Below are 27,380 nucleotides of genomic sequence, written 5' to 3'. Positions count from 1 at the left end.
TTATTTGGTAGAGTATTTTCTGTTTTCACAGCTTAAAGGGGTATTCCTGTCTGGGCATTCACATCCATATTCATTAATCTGCCATACATAAACATTTCTTCAATTAGATGTCATTAAAAAAATTGTACCTGTGTGAAGATAATTTCTCATAAATGTAGTCATATGGTCCCTTAGAAGCAAGACTGTGTCCCTGGATACGGCCACTTCTGCTGGAGTAATTCCACAAAGAAACAAAAGCTTTCTAGTATTTAAAAAGTCCAGGAGTTGATGAATGCAGAAGCCAAGTGGTCAGACAGGACTCAATAACGCAACTCTGGCCATTGCTGCCAAAATGTGAGTGGTCGTATCCGAGGAAGCCATCTCGTTTCTAAGGGACAACATTTATGAGAAATTATCTTCACACAGGAACATTTTTTTAATAACATCCAATTGAAGAAATGTTTACATAAGGCAAATGAATGAAATTAAATGTGAATGCCCAAATGGGAAAACCCCTTTAAGAATGGCATGTTTCACCTGCATGGAGAGCTCCTTTGACTGCATGTTTTCTTCACAGCAAAATCTTCTAAATGCAAGCACCCTACATCTAATCAATAGGCTGACATTTTATCTGCTTAACTGAGATTATATAATGAAGGTGTTGGCCACACCGGCGGATGAAACAGCCTTTATCCAGTTACTTTTAGTCCCTTTAAAAACAGGGTAGCACATGTTAAGGAACTGAAACTCCTAAACCCTTCATCCACTTTTCAGCAACCTCAAATGAAATCTGAAAGTCTGGACTTTATGACCATGTCCATTATAGAACTATAACTTAATATGTTTCAGCAAATGGGTACAAAAAAAAAATTTCAGTTTCCAAATATTTATGGACCAAACTGTAATAGTTAATATATTGTCGGATGTTTGGTACATTTCTTTATAATGGAGGGTCCGCCATCCTCTGCACCGTGTACAGCGCAGGGGATCGGTCCAACAGGCCCTTAGAGTCCTGATCACCCCACCCACAGAGAATGATTAACCGTTACCTCTGTGCATCCGCTAATGCAAGCTTGTTATGGCGGGAGAAAACCAACTCTTATCTTATAACCCTGTATATCAAAGATCTCTACTTTTCTCCCTTGACCATTTCTTGACCGCAAATAACTGGCAGAGAAGGCATCATAAAAGTCCTCTTAGCATCTCTTCAAGATGTCCTATTAGGTTTTTCCTCAAGTACATCCTCAAATTCTGGCTTCTTTATATTTTACTCAAAAATATGTCACGTTTAATTACCTAACAGGTTGTCCTCTCACATACTCTCAAATGCCCGCAAATCAATGTTGTGTGTAAGCATTATAGTTATTTAATTCACTTTATGAACCAGGAAGACCAGAATACTCAGAGCTCGTCAAGGTACAACATTGTTTAGCACTGTTCTATAATGCACTGACCTGTCGGAGGTTAAATAAAAATGGAACTTATAATATTGACCTTCTAGTTGATGAGGTTAGAATGTAGCACTGTATTGTTTAGCTGAGGTCCTTCTTACTCCGCATACACCCTGTTTTTAATTTTCTTAAAGTATTTTGTTTTGTCTGGAGATATCATTTCTGGCTAGCATGCTGGGGTCTGTGTATAATAATGTAATGCCTATTCATTGCTCTGTTGTGTAGATCATATATTAGAGAGACTTGGCCCAGGTTCAATGCACTTTGAAAGCATTACATTGTTCCTAGATTTGTTTTCAAGTCCTTTTTTCTGTCAGATCAGTGCCAGCGTCTCTGCATTTCTGCCGTCCGCTGTCTCTGCATGTACAAGTCAGCCGCTCTTTGTCTTACTTAGAGTGGAAACAAATGACTCCTCCCTGTAATTATTGAATGGAATCATATTTGTTTCTTGAAAATGACAGGCGGAATGTCTGATGCATTGTCGTTACATGTGTGGTACAGAGCCGAAAGGTTTAAGCTCAATTAGCTAATGCTGACACTATAGATGAATGTCTTCTTTCGCTGTCAACGCTTGCTCATGTACTGTTAAGATGTAAAAATCATCTGTTCCAATGAACAATCTATATATTTTCCTATTAATGGGTCATAGTCTATGCTTGGAATCTCTAGTCTTTTTGCTGATGCAAAAGCAACCCTCTTGTGGCGCCTGAGAGGTCTGAGGAATTCGGGCCATTAGGCACTTAAAATGATGCCATAAATAGATTAAAAAAGCTTTGGCCCAAGTGAGTAAAAAAGGAGCACATTTTTACCCCATTCCAGGTCCCTGGCCCCATGTCACTCTGGTGCTTCCAGTTTCCAGAAGTCCTGAAGTGGCGCGGAAGCTTGAGCAGGTCGAGTATGGAAAACCTATTTGAGAGGTGGACTACCTCCTTCATCAAACCTATCCATAGTTTTTACTGTCCGTGATTTATGAAGTGATGATTTTATGAACTCTTATATAATTTTTTTAAGTTTCTATGTTGAGGTTTTTATAGCTTGTTAATCATGTTTGATCTTTAAACATACAGAGGTCTTAGTATTACAGGCGGTCCCCTACTTAAGAACACTCGACTTACATACGACCCCTAGTTACAAACGCACCTCTGGATATTGGTAATTTATTGTCCTTTAGTCCTAGGCTACAATAAACAGCTGTAACAGTTATCACAGGTGTCTGTAATGAAGCTTTACTGTTAATATTGATTCTTATGACAACCCAACATTTTTAAAGTCCATTTGTCAAAGAGACCATAAAAGTTCTGGGATTTACAATGATAAAATATACAGTTTCGACTTACATACAAAATCAACTTAAGAACAAACCTACAGACCCTATCTTGTATGTAACCTGGGGACTGCCTGTACTGAACTTTGTGTGCATATAGTTTTAATGAAGTGTTGATTCATGTTCCAAAATACATTTTACCTGCAACAAAAGGTAAAGCATTCCGTTTTTTCCTAAGAACTCCATTTGGAGTGGGCCCTTTTGGTCAGGTTTATTGCCTGTTTGTGTGCCTATTCCATAAATGACTTTATGATGATGTTATTTTAGATGTCACACATTTTGTGTATGTATGTTGAGACTTCTGCTTTCCCCATTTTACATTTGGGAAATAAATTTAGCTTTTTATCACCATTATGATACAATAACCAAGTTATTTAGGTAGAACTATAACTGTAATGAATTTTAAATCAAATCTACCACTGCTATAGTGGTTTTGAGCAGGGCTCACATACACACTACTGTCGTTCTGCAGAAGAAGCATCTGTAAAGCTTAATCCCAGGAACCTTCTATTTGAAGAAAAAGACTTTTAAAATATGTGTACATGATAGCCCTGGTGTACCTAAGAGAGGCGGAGAATAGCTTGGACACTCCCTACATGCATATTTTATGAACACCTAAAAGAGTTTTTTGGCTTATACTAGGGCATGGGCTATATACTGGGGGGTAGGAGCTGGCTTGCTATATACTGGGGGGGGGGGGGGCAGGGGCTGGCTGCCTCTATGCTGGAAGCTGGGGCTGAATAGCTATATATTGGGTGGATACTGTGACCAATGTGTTTCCCACCCTAGGCTTACACTTGAGTTAACAGGTTTTCCCAGTTTATTGTTTTTAATTTAGGTACCTTGGCTTATACTTAAAATGTGTGAAAAAGGACAGAAAAGTAGCAACCGCAGTTGCAGGATTTAACCCATCATGAAGATTCACCTTGCTGCCATTTCCTCTCTATAATATCTATGCTGTTAAATATAAGCTTTTTTTTGTCTAACAACACTGTTACCAATGTCTCTCTATGAACCATATTTGCCCAGATGAGGTTCTTTTGTAACCGACAGCTATGTTAGTGTATATAAATGTATGTATTTTCGCTAAAGGAATCCATCTGAATTTATAATCCATGGAACGTCATAGACTGTTGACTGAGAGGAAATAGTGCTTTCCAAATTATTCTTGGTAATCTGATGCCAAACTACGGGAGACATTTTCTGGTGGCTGTTAGATTTGATATTCATCAGGTTGCATAAAGCAACTAATCACAGCTCAGCTTCTATTTTGCTATAGGTCATTAATATGAGCTCTGAATTTTGATGTTGCTATATACATCAAAGTACATTCTTAGTAGAAGACACCTTACGTGTACGTTAATATAATTTTTAATCTGATACTTAGCCATCTTTGTTGCATTCAATTATCTCTAATTCCCCAGTCACATAGCAGCAGTTTTCTCCTTTCCATTAGACCTTCTCTGATACTCCAGTCATATCAAAAGCAGCAGTCTTTAGATCATCTCTGATATTCCAGTCACATCCAGAACTAACGTTATATCTCAGAAGACTGCTGTGGATTTGATTGGATTATCAATTTGCCATTATATAAATTTCGTTACTGCAAGTGCTTCCTTATTTTTTTTTTTCTTGAATTTTCTCACTCAAATCCTTACTTTATGCGATGAGTAGAAGGAAGTATTTATTCCAATTTTTGTAATTCATGAATAGCAGAATTCATTTCATGAATACCATAACTACAGAGAGGAATGATACAGTGGCAAAGCAGTTAGAGAGGGGGAGCTATCAGTTCCTATGAGTGTTAGACACAGAGATAGGACCCCTCCAAAGGGGTGTGTGTACTATAACACAAAGACACGGTGGTTGGAACCAAAGAGCTGAAATTTAAAATCATCAGACTAAAGCACGGATTTCCACTGGTCTAATGTCCATTCCTTGTGTTATTTAGTCTCTTGTGCTTGTTGTCCTTCCTTAGCAGTGGTTTCCTAGCAGGTCATGAAGACCTGCTGAACAGAGTCTCCTCTTAGCAGTTGTTTTAGAGAGATTTCTTCTCCTAGAACTCTGTGTGTATATATATATTTATATATACACATACATATATACACGGTATAAAACAGGTTTTGTTTTCAATCTGTTTCACTTTGGTTTGTTTTATACTATAATGATGCAATTCCTTTTCTTAGTATTTGGACGTGCCCTGCTTGACCTATTCCATTGTATTCATGCCAAGGCCTTATAAACACAATTATTGGTTGTAATCGTTAGGCTTTCCACCTTCCTTTAGGAAGGTCTTCCTGATGGCTATTTGAAAACCTTGTAGTGCAAAAAAATACTTTACTGTTACAGATTAAGAAACATTTCAGTGCCAGTTTGTAGTAAAACCATAAAGTATCTAATTTTTTGTGCAAAAGAATTTAAACATTTTAAATTAAGTCCTTGGCGCTGCCAGACAGTATTTTGTTTTGCTTTCACTCAGGGCCCAGTTTTCATCTTAAATTGAAGTTAAAAAGGCAGCTCCATACTCTCATGTAATCTGAGGACGTGAATTCACTTGAGAGGTGCTCAGGAATGTAGCAGGAATAAAAATATCACTAGCTGCGTTGGTTCATTGTCTATTATTGATAATAGCTTCATGAATTGTCAGTTAGACCTGCTAGATCTGGTTGTCCATAGAACTACAGGTCACGTAACTAAATCTGCAAACACCTTTTAACATGTTTATTAAATGCATATTGACCTCATGGTGAAACATTGTGGAATAAGAGACACCTCACCAATGCAGTCGAAGATTATTGCAAATCTTCAGTGGGGTGCAAATATGCACCCCACTGTTTAGTACCAGTGGTTGGCTTTGGTTTGGATGTATTTCAAAAAAGATGTGACTTGTATGTGCTGCTCCTCAGCTTTCAGTCCCCACCTTGGTGCTCCTGTACAGCTCCACCCTCCCCCACTGATGTCGGCTCACCCCCATGTGTGTTCTGTAAAGGGGCTGAGAGCTGAGGAGTGAGCAGCACAGGTCAGTCACATGTTGTTTTTTGAAATGCATCCAAACCAAATCCAACACCTGGGACTAAACAGAGGATTTTTTCAGGAAGCCAGGTAGAAAGAGAAAGCAGAAAACATATTTGCAATACAGGTGTGATGGGAATCTGCAACCTGTCTTTGTTGAAATTGGGGTCCCATTGGGTTCCAATGCATTGGTCACAGCCTCTCAGTATACAGCCAGCAAGCCCCCGTAGTATACAGCCAGTCAGCCCCCTGTAGTATACAGCCAGTTCTCTGGAGTATACAGCCAGGCAGCCCTCTTTAGTAGCCAGCCAGCCCCCTTTATTTTCCAGCCAGCCCCCTCTATTAGCCAGCCAGCCCCTTTAGTATACATCCAGCCCCCAGTTTGCCCAGCACTTAAAAAAAAAAATAAATGTACTCACCTTCGGGTGGTCCCAGTGGTCGGCGCCACTCCTCTTCCGCCTTCTCCGCGATTCTCCGGTCCCCACAGCTCCCATTGTGTCTTCTGTTTCATGTAACAGCAGGCAGAGACGTGGCTGCAGAAATGCGGCCGATGATGACGTCATAATATGCGCCGGCTGTTACAGCAGACAAAAGAGGAGCCGCGGGGACCAGAGCATTGCGGAGAAGACAGAAGAGGAGCCCCGCCGAGCATCAGGACGCTGGAAGGTGAGTATGTAAGTTTATTTTTTTATTGACTTCTGTATGAGCCAACATTTTTTGTGCTGAAAAAACTCTCCTTATACACAAGTATATATGGGTAAACAGTGGGCTACCTATATGCTAGTATGGGCCAAGTTGCCTTATCTAGCTCTATCCTTGAGCTGACTCATAAATCACTTGATCCTTCTCCTAACATAACTCCTTAAATAACAGGTGTAAAAGCCATGGGTGGGAATTGAACCCAGGACCCCAGCGCTGCAAGGCAGAAGTGTTACTCACTCAGCCACCGTGCTGCCCACGCTATAATATAAATAGAAGTTTTCTTCTTAAATTAAAAATGCTGAACCACTTTGAAATGATAACTGTATACATACAGTGACTTGTAATAAATTATGATATATTGCCAGTGTTTGAAAATCATTAGGTTAATGATTAATGTGCATGATGTACGCGATTTCACCAGGGCTATGTTTTCCTGAGCCTGGCTATAGTCATATGAATTAATGGGGCTGTCCTTATAGCTGTATTGTGCACAGTATGAAGGCCACACACGTACTTTATAGTGTTGAATTTCTGCGGTATCCTATAAATAGATATACCTGGGGTGCTGGACCTTCTTTATATCCAGAGATTTACATGATATCGCTTTCAGAAAAATGTATTCATACCAAGCAGATTTATTAGTGTATCTGATGCACCCGTTTATGAAGTAATATATTGTTTTATAGCAAATATGGTTTATTTTTACATAGTTATAGATAACAATTTAAAAAGTAATTTTTTTAATGGTGTGTGCCAAGATTTTATATATGATTCATTTTCAGAATAAAACCATTTTTACAATCCCTTGTTTGCGGCCATCTTTCATCGGTGGGTGCGCGCCGCTCATGTGTTAACTCTAGTAGAAAATGACAGCCTGGGCTGCAAAAACTTTTGTGGCCATGCACAAGGCTGTGGAAAGCCCATAAAAAGAAAACGGAATGTGTGCTAACTGCATAAGGCCCCATTTCAAATTCATGTACTTAAGGCCTAAGGCACATGAAGAACACCCGACTTACAGACTGCCCCTAGTTACAGACAGACTTCTTTGCCCACTGTGATTTCTGGTAAGGCTCTCTTGATACTTTACTTTAGTCCCAGGCTGCAATGATCAGCTGTAAGATGAATTTTTATTTTTAATCCTTGTTCCCATGACCGCACAAAATGTTGAAGATCGAATTATCTCATGGACAATTTTTTTTTAAATCTGGATTTACAATCATAAAATATACCTGTTCCAACATAAATTCAACTGGATCCCATATATTATTTTTATATCAAATTTTTTGTTACTAGCAGATTACATCCTACACGACAGGAGGAGGCCAACACTGACTGCCTTGATAACATATATAGTACAAACTGCATTTAATCTGCATCATGTCACTGTATATTGCAATGGCAGCACCTTACTTTTTGGATTCTTATTTCATCACTATTACTGTATCTTGGCACCAGTTTGATTTTAACCCAAAACAGCTGTGGAGGATTTGGCCCAGTAGAGACCGTGGTAGCGGGGTGCTGGGATGCAGTTCAAGACAGGGACACCAGGGTACTGTCCAAACAGGTCTCGCCTGCGTTTATTGCAGCAAAATAAAACCAGCCTTTACATTCAGGTATTTGAATAAACAAAAGAAAACCTACCCGTCAGGGTGCTAACTATACCAATAGTCCACTAGCTCACACTAACCAAAGATCACGTGGCTGCTCCAGACACACAGGTCAGAGCTGTGTCCTCTCAGCCTCCTTCCACAGAGAGACAACCCACTCAACTCTGCTGAGTCATTTTATCCAGGCTCATTAGTCTGCACCCATCACCTGTGTCCAAGGTGCTGGACAAACCCACCTCAGCACTAAGGCCTTGCATAGAAGCAAAACCTAGGGGAAACATACCGCCCATCCACAGTTAACCCCTTCAGTGTCTCACATACCCTCCCCCTCTGTTTGACCCTGTGGGGACGAACATTTTTGGCCATCAGACAGTGGGTACGGGATAGGGCATCGGCATTCCCATGCAGCTTTCCTGCTCGATGTTCCACCGTGAATTTAAAATTCTGGAGCATTAGGAACCACTTTGTGACCCTGGCGTTCCTCTCCTTGGCCTGACTCATCCAGGTTAGGGGAGAGTGATCAGTCACTAGTGTAAACTGCCGCCCTACCAGATAATACCTCAGGGATTCCAGAGCCCATTTGATCGCTAAGCACTCCCTCTCAACTATACTATAGTTCTTTTCAGGAGGTGTGAGCTTGCGGCTCAGGAATGTTACAGGATGTTCCTCACCCTCCACTACTTGGGACAGGACAGCCCCCAAGCCCACGTCAGAAGCGTCAGTCTGCACAATAAAGGTCTTGGTGAAGTTAGGGGTGATCAGTATCGGTCCCTCACACAAAACCGTCTTAAGTCGCTGAAACGCCCCCTCAGCCTCTTCACTCCACTTTACCATCACCGCCCTGCTACCCTTGGTCAGGTCAGTCAGGGGTGCCGCTATGGTAGCAAAATCGGGGATAAATCGGCGATAATAGCCCACTATGCCCAGAAAAGCCCTCACTTGCTTCTTGCTCAAAGGTCGTGGCCACTGCTGGATCGCCTCTACTTTATTTACTTGGGGTTTGATGACCCCTCGCCCAATACGGTACCCCAGGTAACGGGCCTCTTCCAGACCCAGTGCACACTTTTGGGGGTTCGCTGTCAGCCCTGCTGCCCTCAGGGAGTCTACCACTGCTTGTACTTTGGCTAGATGACTCTCCCAGTCGCTACTATAGACTATGATGTCATCTAAGTAGGCCGATGCATAACTCCGGTGAGGTTTTAGCACGAGATCCATTAACCTCTGGAATGTGGCGGGAGCCCCATGTAGCCCAAAGGGGAGTACCACGTACTGAAAAAGCCCATCAGGGGTAACAAAAGCGGTCTTCTCTTTAGCCCTGTCAGTCAGGGGTACCAGCCAATACCCTTTCACAGGTTGGAGAAGAACCTGACGAAAGGGTATTGGCTGGTACCCCTGACTGACAGGGCTAAAGAGAAGACCCCAGGTATATCTATTTATAGGATACCGCAGAAATTCAACACTATAAAGTACGTGTGTGGCCTTCATACTGTGCACAATACAGCTATAAGGACAGCCCCATTAATTCATATGACTATAGCCAGGCTCAGGAAAACATAGCCCTGGTGAAATCGCGTACATCATGCACATTAATCATTAACCTAATAACAGTTCCCCAATAATCACCATTCGGGGGTATATTTTATCAGCCCCTGGTATTTGGAGTACCCCATTTATCACCTTAACGTTCTCCCGTGCTTTAACCAAGGTAGGGTCCTGTAGCTGTGCAGCCCCAAAATTTTCACGGGAAACCTCAAGGTCCAGCATGTCGGCCACCTCCTCGTGGCCCTCGACCTCACCAGCTAGGACCTCTAGGGGAGAGAATTCATCACATGGGGTCACCCCTACTGCTGGTGTGTGTACATCGGCCTCAAAGGGTTCAGGGGCCAAGGCCGGACATACCTGATGTCCATTATCTGCAACAGCACCTGAGGTGGGTCTTCGTCTCCAGAGGTCCCAAAACACCGGTAAGTCTCTGCCGATAATAGCCTCATGAAAACGGGTCCCCACCACCCCCACTTCATGGGTAACAGTACCACAAGGGGTATGTAGGTTGATGACAGCAGTGGGATATTCGCGAGTGTCCCCATGTATACACAACACTCCCACTCTCCGCCCACTGTATAGTCCAGGATCAACCAAAGTTCCCCGCACCAGGGTGACCAGACTCCCTGAGTCTAGCAAGGCTTCCACTGTGTGACCACCGATTGTGACCATGCATACTTGGGGTTCTGCATCCGTGACTGACTCAGCCGCCAGAACTGGCCGGGCAAACAGTGACACTCGCCGGGTCTGGTTGCAGTCCATTGGCTCCACTGACAGTGGACAGTTGGCAGCAATATGGCCCATTTCATGGCACCGCCAGCACTGGATGCGGCCATGACCTCTGTCACGAGCCTCACTGGGTTTCAGGTTTTCCACGCCCCCCAATGAACCCCCTCCCAACCTGACATGTCTCCCCTTTTCCGCAGTAGCAGTCTTACCAGCTGGTTTGGTGACCCTGTCACTGGCACTGCTTCGTGTCGGAGAGGTAAGTAGCAGGTCCTCCGTAGCCCGATACCTCTCTACTAGGGACACAAGCTCCTCAGCTTTTGTGGGACCGGCCTGTCCAACCCACCGCTGGAGCCGAGAGGGCAGAGAACGGGTGAATTTGTCGAGGACCACTCTCTCTACCATCTGTGCGGGGGTGCAGTCCTCTGGTTGTAGCCACTTCCGGACAAGATGGATCAGGTCATGCATTTGGGAGCGTGGGGGTAATTTTTCTGAGAAAGCCCACTGGTGGACCCGGCTGGAGCGAACTTGAACGGTGACCCCAAGACGAGCCAGAATCTCCGCCTTTAGCTGGGGGTACTCACGGGCCTCCGTTTCACTCAGGTCGTAGTAAGCCTTCTGCGACTCTCCGGTCAGGAACGGTGCCAGGACATCTGCCCACTGCTCAGCCGGTAACTCCTCTCGCTCAGCTACTCGCTCGAACACTGTGAGATACGCCTCCACGTCGTCGGTCGCCGCCATTTTTTGTAAAGCCTTTTGTACTGCAGCCCGTGCGGAACGCTGGACAACCGGGTACCCTTGTAGACCAGTATGGGACCCCTCAGTAGCCGACGCTTGCGGTGCTGCCATAATGCCAGAAAACTTCTCCATCATCAGCTGGAACATGGCTCGGGACTCCTCCTGCTGTTGCTGGAGCATGGCTTGCTGCTGTCGGGACCTCTCCTCCTGCTGCTGGAGCATGGCTTGCTGCAGCTGCCGATTAGCCAGGGACTCTTCCTGCTGCTGCTGCCGATTAGCTCTGGCCTCCTCCTGCTGCTGGTGGGACCTCTCCTCCTGCCGCTGGAGCATGGCCTGCTGCTGCTGCCGATTAGCTCTGGCCTCCTCTTGCAGGTATTTAATAAAGTCCTCCATCTTGGCTTTATCCTGCACTTTGCCTGCTGCTTTCACCCAGGCCATGCAATGTTGCAGGATGTAGCGAGCCTTTCAGGTGTGTGTCTTTTTGAACTGCCCGCAATCCGAAGCACCATATGTGGAGGATTTGGCCCAGTAGAGACCGTGGTAGCGGGGTGCTGGGATGCAGTTCAAGACAGGGACACCAGGGTACAGTCCAAACAGGTCTCGCCTGCGTTTATTGCAGGAAAATAAAACCAGCCTTTACATTCAGGTATTTGAATAAACAAAAGAAAACCTACCCGTCAGGGTGCTAACTATACCAATAGTCCACTAGCTCACACTAACAAAAGATCACGTGGCTGCTCCAGACACACAGGTCAGAGCTGTGTCCTCTCAGCCTCCTTCCACAGAGAGACAACCCACTCAACTCTGCTGAGTCATTTTATCCAGGCTCATTAGTCTGCACCCATCACCTGTGTCCAAGGTGCTGGACAAACCCACCTCAGCACTAAGGCCTTGCATAGAAGCAAAACCTAGGGGAAACATACCGCCCATCCACAGTTAACCCCTTCAGTGTCTCACACAGCATAAAGGATTTTGCTGAGCCTCTCCATTCATGGTTTACCACTTTCTCAGGTTATGACACCTATTACCCTTATGATTGTCTGTTAAATGCCAGATTGGTATGATTTACTCCAATTTTACATTCGTTCCTTGGTACATTTTTCTTTTAACAAGTAATATCTCAGGGGAATCTGATGGAGGGATGAGGAGGAGACCTAATATGGTCACAAGGCAGCTCTTTGAAGTTTCCGTTTAACTTGTCGAAAATAATTTAATTTTCTGCTATCAACGGCACATGTACATGGACCAGTTTGTGTGCTGCATATACAACTTTTTACGAACTACTGTACCTTTTTCTACCACAGGATTTAGTTTTTAAAATATACAAAATACAATAATCATTTGTATGTAATGCGAGCAATGTAATATAGAAATGAGGTTCTGTTAGCCTTACTAGTACCATTGTTTATTAAACCATGATTCATAAGTCGTTGTCATTTCAAATATTTGTTGTAAAAGAATAGTTAATGTGAATTCAATTTATCAAGAGGTGGTCCATTGTGTGCCAGTCTTGATGTTCCTACCAATGACTCCAGATACACTAAGAGACATAACCTATCATAAGCTATGAGACATGAGCTATTACCTGGCACAGGCTGTAGTTAAAAGGTTGATGGATTGTTATAACAAATGAAGAGCTGAGCTGGGGAGGACTTTCTAAAGAAAATAAACCAGAAGTCGCCTCATCGCTCCCGGGGTCCCGCGCTATGGTCCATTGGAGCCATGCCCCTGTATGTTTGCAAAGTTACCAAAGTATATCAGCATATTTTGCAAAAAAATGTGCTCTTAATTGGACAACAATAATGACTGTAGCACAGAAAGATAATTACATATAGTTACAACAGTCACCATCAGTAGGAAGTGCACAGGCCTTTTCTTTGGATGGCTTCAGCACATCTGCAGCTACAGGACACTCTCCACTCTTCTTCCAATGTCTTCCACAGCTCTGTGAATGTTGTGAGTTTCTTTGTCACCAAGGATTTTCCAGAGGTTTGCTCTTGGGTTGAGATCAGGACTCTGGGCTGGCCATTTCATTGTTTCAATATTTTTTTGTTTCAAGAAACTGCTTTACCCATTGTGACAGGGGTCATTGCCCTGCATGAAAATTGTGTTGAGTGAGTAAAACAAGTATGAAACCATGTGTTGTTGAAGAAGGTTCTGAAATACACTTATTCATCTGCCTTGTAGCTGTATGAGAGGTCCATCTCCTGCTGCAGAAAACATTCCTGAAATCATGACACTTTCTCCATCTCCTTTCAATGATTCCTTTTCCCAGTTTGTCTACAAACATATTGTTTTGTAGCCATTTCATTATTTCTTACAAGTTTGGTCACTTCAATCCAAATGCTCTTAAATGTTGAGTCTGTATGACATAAAATGTGCTGAAAAACGTCCCCTCGGCTTATACACGAGTCAATGCAGAGTAAAAAAATAGTTAAAAAATAATAAACTTATATACTCACCCTCCGGTGGCCCCAATGTGCAGCGCTGCTCCCCCGATGTCTGCGCGGCTCCTCTTCTTGCTTCCGCGCCCATCTTCTTTCTTCTGCTGGGCACCGCCTCACCTCTCCCTGACGTCATACTAGGCACCGCCCGGGGGAAAAACATAGCGGCGGCCAGCAGAAGAAAGAATACGGGCGCGGAAGCAAGAAGAGGAGCCACGCAGACATCGGGGGAGCAGCGCTGCACATCGGGGCCACCGGAGGGTGAGTATATAAGTTTTTTTTTTTTTTTTAATGCTGGGCAGGCTGTATACTACTGGGGGCAGGCTGTATACTACTGGGGGAAGGCTGTATACTACTGGGGGCAAGCTGTATACTACTGGGGGCAAGCTGCATAATACTGGGGGCAGGCTGGGGTGGCTGTATACTACTGGGGGCAAGCTGTATACTACTGGGGGCAAGCTGTATACTACTGGGGGCTGGCTGTATACTACTGTGGGCAAGCTGAGCAGGCTGTATACTGTAGGGGGCAGGCTGTATACTACTGGGGGCAGGCTGGGCTGGCTGTATACTACTGGGCGCAAGCCGGGCAGGCTGTATACTACAGGGGGCTGGCTGGCTTTATACTGGGGGGGGGGGTCTGTGACCAATGCATTTCCCACCCTCGGCTTATACTCGAGTCAATAGGTTTTCCCAGTTTTGGGTGGTAAAATTACGGGTCTCGGCTTATACTCGGGACGGCTTATACTCGAGTATATACGGTACTAGTGATGTAATAGTCATTAACCCCTTAAGGACGGAGGGTTTTCCGGCTCTTTTCTCGCTCTCCAACTTCAAAAATCCATAACTTTTTCATTTTTCCGTGTACAGACCTGTGTGAGGGCTTATTTTGTGCGTAACAAATTTTACTTTCCCGTAATGTTATTTATTTTAACATGCCGTGTACTGTGAAGCTGAAAAAAAATTCCAAATGTGGAAAAATTGAAAAAAAACCGCACGTGCGTCACGTTCTTGTGGGCTCAGTTTTTACGACTTTCACTCTTCGCTCCAAATAATACGCCTACTTTATTCTTTGGCTCGGTGCGATCGCGGTGATACCAAATTTATATAGGTTTTATTGTGTTTTAATACATTTTCAAAAATTAAACGAATGTGTACAAAAAAGAAAAAAATTTTTTTGCCATCTTCTGACGCTAATAACTTTTTCATACTTTGGCGCACAGAGATGTGTGAGGGGTCATTTTTTGCGAAATGAGGCGACGTTTTTATTGCTACCATTTTGAGGTCTGTGCGACATTTTGATCATTTTTTATTTCATTTTTTATGTTATGTAAAAAGGTGTAAAAGTCGCATTTCGGACATTTGGGCGCCATTTCCCGCCTCGGAGGTCACCGCCGCCTGTAACCGTTTTAATATTTTGATAGATCGGGCATTTTTGGACGCGGCGATACCTAATATGTTTGTGATTTTTACTGTTTATTATGTTTTATATCCGTTCTAGGGAAAGGGGGGTGATTTGAACTTTTAATATTTTATTAATTGTTTTTATTTTTTAAACTTTTTTTTTAATTTTTTTTTTCACTATCTTTTAGACCATCTAGGGTACATTAACCCTAGATGGTCAGATCGCTCCTACCATATACTGCAATACTTCTGTATTGCAATATATGGCATTTTTGCAGCACATTCATTACAATGAGCCACTGGCTCATTGTAACGAATCTGCAGCTGCCAGATAGCCTCGTGTCAAAAGAAGACACGAGGCTACCATGGCAACTGATCGCCGCCCCCCGATGACGTTCGGGGGCGTGGCGATCGGAAAAAAGATGGCGGCGCCCGCGCGCCGCTGTCTTTTAAACGCCGCCGGCGACTTTGCCGGCGGCGTTGAAGGGGTTAATAGCCGCGATCGGTGCAAGCACCGACCGCGGTTATTAGCGGTGGGGGTTTTGTGCAATATGCAAAAACCCCCACCTTTGTATGAAGAGGACTCAGCCCGTGAGCCCTCTTCATACATCCCTTATACCTCTGCGCCGTAGAGCTACGGCGCAGAGCGTTAAGGGGTTAAAAACCGTAGGGCCATGTCATCTTTTGAATTTGGTAAATGTCATATCTATGAAAAATATGTGAGGTTATGTGTTTTATGGCCATGAAAGTTCTTTTAAAAATTCTGGAAGTTGCACACTGTTTCCCTTGCCCAGGAAAATGATTTTTGAATATACTTTAGTAAGTACTTTATTGTAAAAGATCGTAGAACATGAATCTGTCTACCTATTGAACATCCCAACTTCAGGAGATCCTTTTTCCCATCCTGATAAGTTTAACAAAAGGTGTTTGTAGTTACTAATTGAAATAAGAAACTGCTGTGAATTGTGCTGGGGCTTAACTTTCTAAATAAACCATGGTCCTTCATTGCTGTTTTTTTCCATTTAGTGTTGGTTTTGACATCCCCCCCATTGTGCCTTTAATCTTGATCAAAGGAAGTTCATTTTAGTATTTAGTAAATAATTCCCTTTGTTTGGGTTATATTAGATCTGAAGAATGTAATTATACTCATTAGCTATTAAAGGATTGGTACCGCTGTGCTTACAAGAAAACCTAAATGTTATTTAACTAGTAAGAAATAATGAAATTAATTGTAATTATATGTAATACATTTACAAAGTTACTTTTATATCTTGGAGTTTTAAGAAAATAAAAATGTTAAATGTCAATTTTTCCATGTACCGGTAATCCTCCAGTTTTTACAGTAGCCACCAAACCTGATGATAGACTAACACTTAATAAATCAGGCATTAGGTGTTCTGTTTGCAGCAGTCTAGTCTCATTTATATCCCCCCCCCCCCCCCAAAAAAAAAAAGAAAAGCAGGTCTAGAAAACTCTACTACCATGTCAGCTCAGGTCTTTGAGGATCAATAGCCATGAGGTTGTTGTAAATCATTTTACTTGACAGGACACATGTAAGATGGCAGCCACCAGAATCAAGACCTGAAAATAAATACAGGCGGTCCACTACTTAAGAACACCCAACTTACAGACGAACCCCCTAGTTACAAATGGACCTGTGAATGAATGAATGTTGGTGATTTATTGTACTTTAGCCTTCGGCTACAATGATCAGCTATAACAGTTATCAATGGTGTCTGCAATGAAGCTTTATTGTTAATCCTGGTTCTCATGAGAATCCAACATTTTTTAAAATCCAATTGTCACAGAGACCAAAAAAAATATGGCTGGGGTTACAATTATAAAGTATATGGTTCTGACTTTCATACAAATTCAACTTAAGAACAAACCTACAGAGCCTATCACATAACCCAGGGACTGCCTGTACAGGTTCGAAAAATAGTGACATGCTTGACTTGTCTTTTTACGTCAAAAATAAAATTGGCGATATATTCCCTCTACCATGTCTTCATAGCTCCTGCTCAGCTACAGGCTAAATATAAGTTTGCTTGCCAGTTCCTACTGTAGCAGAACACTGTAGTACCATACACAAGATCATTTAACTTCCCATATCCAAACACTTAAAGTGTAACTTTCATATATTATTTCCTGCCAATACATGGGCCCCCATGTCTTGTTGTGTCTAGAACATTGCGCTACTTCATTTTCAAAAGGATTGTAATGACCAGACAGCCCCTTAAATTCTTTTTTTTTTTTTCCAAAAAGCTTTATTGAGTGTTAACATTTAAAACATACACCATTTAAAATGACATAACAATCTACATCTATCTCAGCATCACACAATTAGCCCAACAAAGTGACCTAGTAATAGTAACAGTAATGATGCGGGAAAAAATGGCTGTATATACAAAACTTTTACTCCCCCCCCCCCCCCCCTTCCCCACCCCTTACCTGCTCTGGAGATGGAGAGAACCGCAGACCATAAAAATTTTTTTAATAAGAAACAGAGGAAGAAAACTAGCCCATAAATGTAACCCTCCACCTATTATCTCCACAGGTTCCAGATGGCCTTTAATTTTTTCTCCCCTCTATAGCGGGACTCATATGCACATTTGTAGGATTTAACAGCCACCACCGGGTTTTGCCATTCTTTTTAACCCCTAGGGCTTTTATATCTTTCCAATGCTTAATTAGCACCAATCTGGCCAGGAACATCAGTTTCAGCAGCAAATCAAACTTAAGTCCTGAGCTCAGGTTGCATGGGAGAAGTCCCAGCAGACCCAAAGTGGCTGTGTGTGGTAAACTGCATTAGACCGTAGCCTCAACTGTCTCATATATTGCATGCCAGTATCTCACAATCTTTGGGCATTCCCATAAAACATGTAGTATGTCGGCACCAGCACTATTGCATCTCCAACAATTAGAGTTCTCTCTTAACCCGATCTTAAAAAGTAAACCTGGTGAAAAATAAATCCTATATAAAATATTCAATTGTGTACACCTGTGATTTAAATTAATAGAACTTCTAAACACATTCTTATATACGCCACCCCATTGCACCTTGGTGATCAGGCCCACCTGATTGGACCATTTTACTTGAGTAATGTGATCAAACTTATAATCAATACTATTCCGTAAAAATTTATAGATATAGGTTTTAGATGCACCCCCCAAATCCAGTATTGCCGTAAAGATATCATTCTCCTCCACCTTAACACCTATAAGATTTTTTTCTTGCTTAAATGCGTGATAAAATTGCCAATATCTAAACAAATCCTTATCAACCAGAATACCCATATTCACCCAGTGCTGAAATGTGGGTAACACCCCATTATCTCCCAAGTGCCCTAAAGAGGTTATACCTTTTTTTATCCAAAACCCATCCATTTTATGAAGTTTCAAAAAATTAAGGTTGCCCCAGAGAGGGGTGAACTTAAAACCTCCCTCAGTCCCCAATGTCTTCTTCAGATCTTTCCAGGAATTTACAACCGGCTGTACTAGGGGATATTCCCTCAGTCTGCGACTCAGCAGCTGTCCCGATTCCAATAGGGCAAAATTGGAGTCAAAGCTCCTTCCCACCAAGCGTAGAAGCACCTGAAGAAGGGGGCCTGATTTATTTTCCACGATAAATTGAATCTGAGCCGCTAAGAAATAGTGGTAAAAGGAAGGAAGGGACAAACCCCCTTTACCTTTATCTCTCATTAATGTTTCTAATTTAATACGAACCTTTTTCCTCCCCCACAGTAACTTATTTATAATAGCACGTATGATGCCGAACCATTTTTTGTCTATCCAGCATGGACAATTACAAATCACATAGAGTATCTGAGGTAAAATAATACTTTTTTACCTATACTTTTTTTGGAATAACTGCAAGAATATATCCTTGATCTCTCCCTCATCACGTGTAATATCCCCCAAATTGTTTTGCATCTCCTGTATTCTATTAATCTCTTGTTGTTTCCTGATCTTCTTTAGAAGCCTCTTAGTTGGCGTTCTGCACTCACAGTGAGCTGACTGATTTAGGAAAAAAAGTTTATGCATAGCCTTATTCGGAATAAACTTATTATATTCATCTTGTGCCTAAGCAAAGCTATCAAGGGCTGCTTGGGACCTATTCTCCTGAAATACCTTCTCTCTTTTTACCACTTCCTTTAAAGACCTTTCCTGTCTAGCAAACTGTTTACGTAAAAAAATAATTTCAGAATTTAAAATTCCTCTGAAAAATGATTTTAATGAGTCCCATAATAGCCTAAGGTCCTTCCCAGTTCTATTTGTTTCTATAAAATAACAAAGCTCTTTTTTTATCTTGTCCTCGTTCGATAAAAGAGACAGCCAGTGTGGATTAAGTTTCCAGAATTTACAGGCAGGAATATTTTTTTTCCGGATAGCTCCAGTACTATGGGAGAGTGGTCCGAGACTGAGCGATTGTCATATCTCATTTTTCTGACCCAACTTGCCGATACTTCGTTTGCCAGAACGAAATCTATCCTGGAAAACGAGTTATAAGAACTGTTATAACAGGAGTATGCCTGTGAATCACCATACAGAGATCTCCACATATCTATCCAGCCTACTTCGTGGCAGAATCTAGAGAAGGGGGTGTCCGGCGTAGCTATACTAGTAGACTTACTCTTCCCCAGTCGGTCCTTCTTATCTGAGAACACATTATTAAAGTCCCCTAAGACAAGAACGAGGCACGCCCCCACTTATTCAACAAACTGAATTAGTCTTAACAGGACCTCATATTTAAATGGAGGAGGGATATAAATCCCTGCCACAACCCATTTAACCCCCTTTAATATGCCAAACAAGAAGACAAATTTGCCCTCTACATCACACTGGGCATCCAGGATTTTGAAATCTATAGTATCAAAATAGACACTCCTCTGGCCAGAGGTGAAAATACGGAATTGAATATCTGGGTCGCCCACTTCTTATCTATCAGATACTGGGTCTCTTTATCTAAATGAGTTTCCAACAGAATTATAATTGCGGGGAGTTGCTTAATAATATAATCAAAAATAATACATTGTTTCAAACGATCTTTCAACCCTCTGATATTCCAAGATATAAGCCTAGAATCACTGAGGAGCTAGGTTTGATGTCACCCAAAGATACAAATATAAGAGAGGGAATCACAGGTATCGTTGGGGAAAAAATATAAAATGTAACTTTTAATAGATATACATTAAAATAAGACTCTCCAATGTATGCAAAAGTGTGTACAGGATTGGTGAAGACGTGACGCACTGTCGCAAATGTTAAGTAAAAACGGACTGTTCCAGCTCAAAGAGTGTAACCTACAAATATCATTGGTAGGTGTTGGTTAGCTCAGTGGCCTGGAGGCAGGTACATCTATAATGTGAGGAGATGTTCCCGTTGCCCCGTATTCTAATATGGATACGTTAAGGCAGCTAGGGGGTAATTCCCTGCATATAACAAGTCCTAGTGTGCTACATAGACTAATGTCCTAGCCTCTCATCTCTCCACCTCTACGCGTTTCGCCCCTGATAGTGGGGCTCATCAGGAGACACCTAGAGGATGAGGTAAATAGAATGAAGATTTGTATCCTCAATTCATTCAGGACATACAAAAAACAAAAGAAAAGGAACGCTGGCGTCCTGATGGTGGGCGCCAGCGTGTAATAGTCGTAGCCGCCGGTGCGGCGGGGCAGCTGGAATATAAATCCAGGAGGCTCCGCCTTGTGGGCCGGGCGCGTTGCGCTATTGGAGAAAGGAATTTTTAGTTCCGTCCCATAGAGTTCATGGGTGGTGCTTATGACGTCATAGACCCACCCACTTCTACATGATTGGTTGGCACAAACCGGTAGGTGGTAACTATCTAGCCAAACCACGCCTTTCTGATTTGTGACGCTGTAGGACCGCCGCTGCGAAAATGATAGGGCGTCACGGCAGGGGGCGGTGGCAATAACAAACCGCCCAGAACACCAGCGTCTAGGAAGGGATGATCCCTTCATTATTCGGGGCGTGTCTGGATGTCATTACTCCAGTAGGTGTCATGTCTGTGGATCGCGACTAAAAGAATAGCAGGGTGAAAATCATGGTATAAGGGGGGAACGATGCAGCCCTATATACCAGTATGTACATATCCAGAAGTTTAGATCTGATTGTCATATCGATGCATCAGATCATCATATCAATGCATCAGACCGTCATACCGATGCATCAGTACAGTACAGATGGATGTGTCTACAAGTCAAATGTATTAAGTAAAGAGCAGTAGCTGAAGTGCCATAGCACACATCATGGGATATAAAAAGCCCTTTTCGTGCTGTCCTCAAGAGGTCACAGAAGAGGGGACTGGTTTAGATAAAAGGTGCGAAAGAAATGTTGTCATTTAAACCCTCCGGTTTTACACATTTCCTGCGGAAGATCCATTGGGCTTCTTTCCTTAGGATGTTATTAGATATAAGCCTAGTAGAACCCATCTCTCTATAGCGGTGAAAAAATGGAAGAAAAAAATGCCCCCAGCATAAGAAAGAAAACATAGCATCTCCATCTCCAGAGCACCCTCCCACCCCTGCCACTGTGCCCTCCCTCTCCCCCGACCCCTACATGTCCTACCATGGTAGAACTCTTCATACTAAAGTCACTTACCCACCCCCACCCAAACCCAAGCCCCCCCATGCTGGCCTATCCAACACTTAATGCATTCTTTTACGATGTTACAAATCAGAATCCTTTCTCATCTAACCAGTCCGATGTTTGTTCATCGGAGTTGAAAAAATGGGACTGACCCTGATATATTTTTAGTTTCGCCGGAAACATCAAGGAATAAATAATACTTTTCTCCCTCAGCCTTCTTCTGACTTCTATAAAACTCTTTCTTTTATGTAAAGTGTCCCTAGAAAAGTCTGGATACAATGAAACTTTTGCGCCTTGGATCTTTTAACTCCCGGGAACGTCTCAATATCATATTTCGGTCCCCCGAGAGCAATGTTTTGCAGATTATAGTCCGTGGGGTATTACCGGGTATATGTGGAGCCACGGAGATTCTATGTGCACGTTCAATTTCAAAATTTGCTGATAAGTGTTCTTTCCCTATTTTCAAGGAGCCATCCTTTCACAAAACTCACAACATTATCCCCTTCTGCTTTTTCTGGGACCCCTACTAATCTTAAATTGGACCTCCTAGAGCGGTCCTCCATATCTGCCAATTTGCTTCTAAGAGCTGCATTTTCTTTTTCCCAACTACGGGTGTCCTTTTTTAGAGCCTCCATCTTTCTCAATTTTCGTTATTCTTTCATCTACCTGTTTCTGTTTCTCCCTAATCTTATTTACATCGTCTCAGTAGAGATACATCTCCTCTCAGGGCACCAATCTGATCTGTGAGTTGGAGAATTGCGTTGTTACATGTTTTAACCCCTTCCCGACGTGCGCCGTACTAGTACTGCACGTGCCAGGTCCCGGTGCATGGAGAGGGCTCAAGGGCCGAACCCTCTCCATATCCGGTAAGTCTTTGCTGCATATTGCAGCAAAGACTTACCGGTAACACCCGCTAATTGCACATTGTAATGAATGGGGAGTAAAATCCACATATACTGCCATACAGTAGTATGGCAATATATGATAGGATGAATCAGACTACCTAGGGTTAGAGTACCCTAGGGAGTCTGAAAAATAGTAAAAGTAAAAATAAAAAAAAGTAAAAAAAAAAAATTATAATAAAAAAACCTAAAAATTCAAATCACCCCCCTTTCCCTAGAACTGATATAAATATAAATAAACAGTAAAAATCATAAACACATTAGGTATCGCCGTGTCCGAAAATGCCCGATCTATCAAAATATAATAACGGTTTTTCACTGCATTTAACCCCGTAACGGAAAATAGCATCCAAAGTCGAAAATGGCATTTTTTGCCATTTTGAAAAATATAAAAAAATTAATAAAAAGTGATCAAAAGGTCGCACAGTCCCAAAAATTATAGCAATGAAAACCCCATCAAAATTCGCAAAAATTGACACTACCCACAGCTCCGTACACCAAAGTATGAAAAAGTTATTGGTGCCAGAAATGGCAAAATAAAAAAAAATATTTTGTACAGGAGGTTTTAATTTTTTTAAATGTATGAAAACATTATAAAACCTATACAAATTTGGTATCCACGTGATCGTATCGACCCAAAGAATAAAGTAGACCTGTCATTTGGGACGCAGAGTGAAAGCTGTAAAATCCAAGCCCACAAGAAAACGTTGCAAATGTGGTTTTTCACCATTTTCACTGCATTTGGAATTTTTTTCCCGCTTCCCAGTACACGCCATGGAATATTAAATACCGTCACTATGAAGTGCAATTTGTTACGCAGAAAATAAGCCATAACACACCTCTTTATGTGGAAAAATAAAAAAGTTATAGATTTTTGAAGTTGGTGAGTGAAAAATGGAAGTGAAAAAACTAAAAAAGGCCAAGTCGTTAAGGGGTTAATAGAGGACAGAATTTCTTTTAGCATAGCTTTCTCATCACCTCCCTCAGAGTCTTCCCCCTCAACTCCTTCGTCCTCTAAGACCGTAAATTGTGATCTCTGAGCTTTACTTTTCGGGTCCTGACCTTCATTGCCAGGGTTTTTCGGCAAATTCAGGCCAGTACGAGTTTTGACAGATGGGGACTTCCACAGCTTATCAATTTTCGTAGAGTGGTCCCCTCTGCCCCCTCCTTTTTCCTTTGGGGTCCCCAGAGGCTGCATTTTTGGGGCCCATGACGCTGGATCTGCTATCCTTTTAGCAATTTAAACCTAATAGGACCACCGCGGGGGGGAACCCAACCACTTTTCTTCCTACTTTGGGCCCAGAATAGTTGCACCCCTCAGCAAGTACAAAGGAGAAAAGACCCCAATTACATAAGCAAAGCAATAAAGCAACAAAACATCAACAACACATCAAATCAAATAGCCTCTATCCTTGTAAGTAGAATGGACGCCCTTACACAGTTAAAGAGCTATAATGACTATGATGGCAATGGGCGCACCAATAAGAGCACTGAAAATTCAAAAGGTCAAAAATCCGCCAATGTTAGTAAGCAAATGTTAGTAAATTAGTAAGGAGAGGGAAGTTAATATAATCCTGCGGTACAGCGTTGAAGCAGTTAATGCAGCCACTAAAGTCGCCAGAAAGAAAGACCGCTTCCAGAGGTTCTCTAATTGATAAGTAGCAAAAATTGATAGGAAAAGGGGTTATATATGGTTAGTGTGCTTGTAGAAATCAATAAGCTGCGAATTCATCTCACCACCCGTAGATCGGCTTCTAGGTGCTTGATGGAAGCCGCTCGTGGTAGAAGACAGGGCTCTCTTAAGGGGAATCCAGCCTGGCCTTGATCCACTTTGTAATTCCTGGGTCAGCTGCGCCGTCGTCTCGGAACCCACTCCAGCCACACTGCCTCCACAGCGTGGCCCGAACCTGCTCCAGAAACTCCTGCGCTCCACCGAACTCGGGATCTCGGGACCCGCCGACCTTAATTCCTCCTGGCTTGGATCCTCCCTGCTTCGCGCGACCCCGGAGGATCATGCGACAGAGCTGCGGCGCTGCTCCTCTTAGATCTCGGCACCAGTAAAACTCCGGAACACAGCGAGAGAGAGAGCATCTAGCATAGCCAAATCTCCGACCCCGGCGCCTCACAGCACTCGGGGCAGCATCACGAATCCCATCATGGCCAGCACGGGAACGCCGGGAGGGCGGAAGCAGCTGTGGGGTCTACGTCATGCCGTTACACTTCCTAATTGTGAGGACCCCTTTAATTCTAGAACTAATAGATAGGGTGTATAATAGTCTAGAAGAAAATGGAAACTGTAAACCATACGTAGACTGCAATAAGTGTGTTCATTTTTTAGTTCATTGTAGTTTCTTTTTTGATGGAGTTAACTGCTCTTTTCATTTTTATTTAGTACTTTTCATCTGCTAATTGTACTGGCTGTTAAAATTCTCATTTTTACATTGGTGTTTATTGCTGCCCTCCTTCTAAAAGCTTTATTATTTTTATTATGATGGCATGTTATCTGTGGAACTTTTTAGTGGCGCCATTTAATTTTCCATGAAACATACTGGAAAAGCTGTAAAAATATTTAACATGTGGTGAATTTGACAAAAACACATTTGTGGCCTTTTTTGTGAGCTCTGTTTGTACAGTTTTTATTGTGTGCTCCAAATGACGTCTCTCTTTATTCTTTGGCTCAGAACAATCACAGAGAAACCAAATTGATATTGTTTTTATTATGTTTAATAGATTTTTAAAAAATTTGAATCTTTTGTACAAAAAAAAGCATTCTCGCCATATTTTGACATCAATAACTTTCACATGCTTGGGTGTATGGAGCTCAGAATTATATCTGGGGCTCAAACCCCTAATCATTGTAAGGTGACTTCCAAATTAAATGAGTCTGTGTCCAGCGCTGGAATCTGACTAACTTGAATGAAAAGACAAGACCTGTCCTTGCAGGAAGTTAGCAAGAAGACTGATACTTTATTGAGGGGCGGACATTTATAGAAAACCATAAGGCACTTTACATAAGGCGTGTAATTAGAAAAGCAGCAACTATAATTGGGTGTTCTCACCCAGGAAATGTAACACTATTGGATGTAAGCACACAAAGGAGTCTAATACTATTGGCTACATGCAAATACTGAAACTTCACATAAACCAAATGTCCAGATGTCCACCTGGATACCTTCCTCTAGGTGGTGCTAGTGAGCACTAAGTCTTTGTTTGCAGGAGGGAAACACCCAAACTTAGTTATCATTACACAAAGTTATGTGAAATAATGCTGAATCTTTAAAATGTCCGACAATACGTAAGATGGCGTCCGAGTCCAGTGTAATATCTTTAACAATTCCCCCCTTTTGAGCTTTGCATGGCCTGTAACTGTTGTCCAGAGTGACCTCCTCAAACTCCAGGTACATACAGGTAGGCTAAGCCCTTACCTGCTGGACTTGTTAACTCTTCACCAGATCCCCTGGAGGCCAGTCACTCGGGGGTTACAGGCCTGCATACTCAAATTACATAGTTTATGGGTTTATTAACAGGCTGGTTCTTCAACAAGACGGTATCCTCCACACCGGGACTTCTCCTGTCATGGTTCTTACCACCTGGACAGCCATCTGGGACATGGTGGACTTGATGAGGGAGACCACACAACACGTAATAAGTGACGAGAGCAAAATCACAATCCCTAATATCACCCCCACTTAAAGCAAACCCTTCCAATCCCCCAACTACAAAGTGAAGGACAAAGTGTCCACCCCAGAGTTTCTCTTGAGTTCCCTGGACAGTCCTTCAATCTCTTCAAGTGCATGGGTAATGGATCCATAGGGGGCGATGTCATCCGGGATGTACATGCGACAAGCCACTCCCACCATCTTACAGACTCCTCCCTTCTCAGCAAGGATCATGTCCAAAGCCGTGCGGTTCTGGGAAGCATCTCGGATACAATCACAAATCTCTGTTGATTACAATAAAACCAGTTAACCCAACCAACATCTTTACTCATAGCTCTCTGGGGAATAATGGACTCTAGACCTGCCCATATCTGATTGTGGGCCTTGTACTCATCTGGGACCCCCCTTGGTGCTCCCACTGTATCTATATAAACATTGTCATCTAGGTGCTCCTCTCAGACCTCCAGAATCCTTTGGGATTCTCCACCTTTTCTTATGTGTCTGATCAAACTTATCCCTGGGGATCACGAAGAAGGAATACACAAGTGTTATCACCGTACACTCACCTTCCCAGCCTCTAGGCCTGACCTGACTCTCCTATCCCCACAAATCCAGTACATCAGACACTGCTAATACAGGGTTACCTGTGCTGTCATTGTTATAGAAGGTCATTGTCTTGTTGCACCAACCGTAGGTAAAGTCTCCTACCCTGGGGGCATCCTGGTTAGCCCTATAGATACAGTGATAGTCATGGTTGGGGTGTCCCTGAGCATACAGTCAGTCAGAAGAGACCAGCTAGCAAGAAGAATAAGTAAGTTTGCAACAGTAAGTGTGGGAAGCGTGCTGACTTCCCTCTAGCTTCACAGACGTGGCACTGGTCAGCAGGACTTGGAAAGGACCATCTTAGCGAGGCTCCAGACTCTCTCTCTGGTGTCTCTTTACCACCACGTAGTCTCCAGGCTTCAGGTTATGCATCCTGAGGTCTCTGTCTGGACCTAAAAAAGTAATCAGATACACTTTGCGGACCTTTTCCAAGGCCTGGCTCAACTGTATGGCATATTCCACTTGGTTTCCTAGTAGAGGTCTAGTCTGGGTGCACAGCCAAAAAATACTTCAAAGGGGGACAATCCCATCTTTCTGTTGGGGGTGGTCCTAACTGAATGGTCGGCAGCAGGAAGGCACTCGCGCCATGGTTTCCCTTTTACTTCCATGGCCTCATGGATCTCTAACTTAAGAGTGCAGCTTAATTTTCCAATCCCACCACTAACTTGGGAAGGGCAAGGGG

At 42.7% G+C, this 27,380-nt stretch overlaps 1 protein-coding gene across 3 annotated transcripts in view; it reads left to right on the top strand.

The window, feature by feature from the left end:
• TTC27 (tetratricopeptide repeat domain 27) overlaps positions 1-27,380 on the top strand; it is a 265,931-nt gene that overhangs the window by 172,153 nt on the left and 66,398 nt on the right. The window lies entirely within an intron of this gene.

The sequence above is a fragment of the Engystomops pustulosus genome, chromosome 3, assembly GCF_040894005.1.
Source record: "Engystomops pustulosus chromosome 3, aEngPut4.maternal, whole genome shotgun sequence".
Classification (NCBI taxonomy): Eukaryota; Metazoa; Chordata; class Amphibia; order Anura; family Leptodactylidae; genus Engystomops; species Engystomops pustulosus.
The sequence above is the reverse complement of the archived record's forward strand: the minus strand, read 5'-3'. Positions and strand labels throughout refer to the sequence as shown.